The sequence below is a fragment of the Phalangium opilio genome, unplaced genomic scaffold, assembly GCF_054372755.1.
Source record: "Phalangium opilio isolate 3A_F unplaced genomic scaffold, DU_Popi_V2 ptg000077l_1, whole genome shotgun sequence".
In the NCBI taxonomy this organism is placed as follows: domain Eukaryota; kingdom Metazoa; phylum Arthropoda; class Arachnida; order Opiliones; family Phalangiidae; genus Phalangium; species Phalangium opilio.
The window spans coordinates 4470640-4475156 of record NW_028324185.1 but is presented as its reverse complement, the minus strand read 5'-3'; the positions used below and the strand labels follow the sequence as shown (position 1 = coordinate 4475156).

The 4517-nt window shown below is 33.4% G+C and overlaps 1 long non-coding RNA gene across 1 annotated transcript; it reads left to right on the top strand.

The window, feature by feature from the left end:
- Window positions 1-1051: 1051 nt before the first annotated feature.
- Window positions 1052-3798, top strand: LOC149657004 (uncharacterized). The gene is made up of 4 exons (XR_016369977.1): window positions 1052-1602; window positions 1754-1919; window positions 2203-2321; window positions 2391-3798. It is a non-coding gene; the product is annotated as an uncharacterized LOC149657004 (long non-coding RNA).
- Window positions 3799-4517: the final 719 nt, after the last annotated feature.

Below are 4517 nucleotides of genomic sequence, written 5' to 3'. Positions count from 1 at the left end.
ACGGGCCTTGATAGATATAGGAGGCAATGAAGGAAATATATCGCATGCACGGGCCTTGGTAGATATAGGAGGCAATGATAATCTCTCTCTTTACACGAGAGGTTTATCTTTAATATTTAAATAAATATAATTATTTTTAATTATTTTAATCTTCAATAATTAACATTAATAATAGTTAAATCGTTTAAAATAAAGTTATACCTATTATCTTCTCAAACTTTGCTAATATTGACGTTTAAAGTGAAGGGTACCCCTCTTGCCCGCTTTTTTCAAATTTGGGGTATATATACGATTCGATTCCATTATAATAGTAAGGAAAAAGCGCAATTGCGAAAACCTTTGGTGGCGATCCCACCTTAGGGAGGCTAGACGTTTCTCGTAACCCTAGCTGATCGCCGCGTATATCCTAAAACCAAAAAACCAAACGATGATAATGGAGTAGAAGCCAATGATACAGATTGGTGTCTATGTGGAATAGACGGAAGACCAGTGGATGGTGGTGTTAGAAGCCAGTGTAAGTGCAGACTGGTGTAAATGTGGGATTGACAAAGAACAGAAGATGGTGGTGATTAGAAGCCAGTAAGAACAGACTGGTGTCCGTGTGGGATGGACAAAGACCAGAAGATGGTGGTGATTAGAAGCCAGTAAGAACAGACTGGTGTCCGTGTGGGATGGACAAAGACCAGAAGATGGTGGTGTGAGAACTCAAGTAGAGGAGCCATTTCCGTGACTGTGAAAGCAGTTCGGAAATGGCCAACACGTTTGCTCCGATACGCAAACTGCGAACGCGGTCACGTGGGTGTAACAACGGACAGACAGACACACACACACACACAGACAGACAGACACACAGACAGACACGGCCGTTACAGAACCTCTCCTGGACTACGTCACACGGAGAGGTAAAAACCTCTAGTAACTGTAATTATTTACATGAATTACTTTTCTAGACGAAAATTCGCCCTGATAACGACGTATTTCTTATTAAGGGTGCTACAGTTAATTAGAAAATATATTCTACAGGGCCGGTAGGCCCTTGTAGATATGACATGACACCCTTCCGTAATGTTAAAAGAAAATTCACAGTTTTTAGGGTTAGCGTCCCATAGAAAAAGCATTAAAAAATTTTCGGTTTTTTAAGGCAATTGTGGCAGGCCATACGGAAAAAGTATAGCGAAGTTAGTTTTCGGAATACTTCTAAATTAACAAGCATTTCTTAAATGGGAAACTTACGTGTTTCGATTTTTAATTAATGAATTCTAATTTTTGTAATTTAACTAATTAAGATAGTACGTCAAAAAATTACTTTTGGGTCAGAAGTCAGCCTAACCTTATAGCGCGCTTAAACCTATTTCTTCATTTCGTTCTCGTTGACAACTAGAAGGGCCTAGGTTTGTGGGTGCTAACAAGTTACGTTGACAAATTTCAAATGTTGGGTTTCTTGCTGATTTTCCTAATTTCTTAGCAGTAGACCCTAACCAATTACTTTGGTATTTCATCCGAGCTTGAGCACCTTTAAATGTATTTTCTAATTAACTGTAGCACCCTTAATAAGAAATACGTCGTTATCAGGTCGAATTTTCGTCTAGAAAAGTAATTCAGGTAAATAATTACAGTTAATAGAGGTTTTTATATCATTTAAAGTAAGCTTTTCGACGTTCTTTACGGCCAAGGCTTAAGTTTTAGTTTGTCTATGTAATATAGTGTTTATAGTGTCTTTCCTTTTAAAGATTATAAGAAAGCTTATTTCCAGCACTGTTTTGGATTGGAAATTTGGAATTACAAAAATACGCAGTCTGCTTCGATTCATGCTACAAATCCTAACCCTAGGGCCTAGGTTACCGTTTTACGCTACGTAACTTAATACTGTATTCATCATGACTGTTTGTTGGCGCTTCAACATTCTCATTTGAGGACAGGTATACTCGGTTTCATTATTTGTTAATCTCACTAAAATGCTACTAATTGTGAAGGTGTGTGATATAATTCCTGAAACTAAACCATTGTAGAGGACCAGATTATTCGTTAAAACAATTTTGATCCTATTGAATCAGTCATACTGTGATGTTAGTCATGTTACGTTATCATTTTATAAACTATTTGTTACCAACAGTCGATTGTTTAATTAATAAGTAACAGTGGTACTGGTTAATGCAGGAGGACAGTGTCGTTATATAATTTAATTAGTGAAATAATTTTCAGGTTTACAACACAGATTCTCTCAACGTAACCACGTTAGAAACGGAGGGTTACGTTGTTTGCTATTTCCACAGTCCACATTGCCGTTTCTTTATTGGTTTAAATTGCTATGAATTGTATAGGTATTTGATTTAATTACTGGTATTCAAGCTAAACTATAGAATAACATCATTCATTAACATATTGTATAGATAATCTTTACCACAAACCTAGCACAGGATAAAAATTGAACGCAATGTGTTGGAAATAATCAAAAACTCCTCTAAACATTAGAATTAAGGTGAATTAATTGTTGAAAGTCATTTTATAAGCTTAATGAGCACTGACGACAAGTTAATTTCAACGTAATTAAGTATAATTAACGTGAAATTAAACCCCAAATATACATTTTTTGGATGAAAACTCCGATAACTCTTAAATGATGTTCTTGATTAAGATTGTATCTACCCAAGCCGTTGGTAAAGCCCCATGTTTTCTCTTTCACACTCAATCTAATTTAAATTATCTCCAAAGTACCTTAATAGGCGCGAAATTCAAAAGTTTAGCGTAAAATGAGAATCGAAAACTCCACTAAAAATTGCAATTAAGGTGATGCATACATTTAAACTCATTTTATAACCTAAATGTACACTGCCAAAACACAATCCTACGTTAATTTTAACTCAATTTAATATAATTAACGTGAAATTAAACCAAAATATACATTTTTGGATAAAAGCTCAAATAACTTTTAAATAAACTGTTTAATTATGATTAAAACTACCCAAGCCATTGGTAAAGCCCAATATTTTCTATTTCACACTTAAGTTAATTTAAATTATCTTTAAAGTACATTAATTGCCGCGAAATTCAAAAGTTTAGGGTACCATAATGATTAATATATGGCAAAAATATTAAACTGCACTAAACATTGCAATTAGGGTAAAAAAATTCAAATAAATTTTAAGCTTAATCCACTCTCACGAACCACGCTCAAATTAAGATTAAAACCTCACAAGTTTTTCGTACAGCCACAGTAGTTTCCTATTTCACTTTCAAATTAATTTAAATGATCATTAAAATATATCAAAAGCGCATACTACTTGTATTATAAACTAAATCCACACTAGATTAACAAGATAAGCCGTTAAATTAAACTCGATCAAGTATAATTAATGTGAAACTAACCCAAAATACGAATGTTTTGGGTAAATTCATGGATACCTTATAATTAAACTAACAAATTAAAATTAAAACTACACTTATCTTTCACCCAGCCTCCACTTTCCTGTTTAATTCTTACGATTAATTAAATTGTCATTTAAAAGCATTTTTCCCCATTTTGAAAAGAGAGCCATTGAAAAGGAGCGATATTTAAAAGTTTTGGGGCAAAATAGTGATTGTTCCGCAAGAGTCAAACAGTCACGCCTCTAAAGTTTGCAGCTAGGGAGAATTTCTTGTTCAAACTCGTTTAATAAACAGAAATAAGACTAGTAAAAGAAGATAAGCCGTTAATTTCAACTTAATAACCATATTTAACGTGAAATTAATCGAAAACAATACGTTTTTTGGGTAACTTTAGATAAATCTTAACTGAAATAATAAAATAAGATCAAACTACGCGAGTTGCTCTTTCAGCCTAAATGTTTTCCTATTTAACACTAAAATTAATTACATTATCACTATAATACATTAATGGGCTCCAAATACAAAATTTTAGGGTAAGGAATGTGTCAAAATGAAACTTTTCCATTTAAATTTTAATTAGGCCTGTGCGAGTCCAGTTTTTTAGGGTTCGAGTCGAGTCTCGAGTCCTTAAAAAAGCTCTCATAGAATCTCGAGTCGAGTCTTTTAATTGGTATCGAGTCCTCGAGTCCTTAAGTCAGCTTAAGAACTAGGTTTCAAGTCCAGTGTCGAGTCCTGATAATTTATGGCAAGTATAATAATATAATATAATTTATGGAAAGTATAATTTAGTATGACATCTCCCGTTGGCAGTATTGGGGGTTTTACATATAGGAAGCTGTTGGTCTGATCTCGACAACACTGTCCATATTTCAAATACCGTCGTTTTTAAACTTCTTTAATAAATAAAGTACAACATTATTTGCTTATCGAAATCAATGTTTTTGAATATAAGTTAAATGTAATTAACGATACTTAAGTACTTCTTTAAGCAATTAGAAATAGATCAACCCCAAATGTATGACGGTAAAGCAAAAATAAAATTATTCAAATTTTAATTACAAAAAGACTGAAGTGACAGATATTATAAAAAAACGTCTTGGTTTGGACCAAGGCCGAAAAAACAAACGATATGTGTGAGGTTTATCATTTGA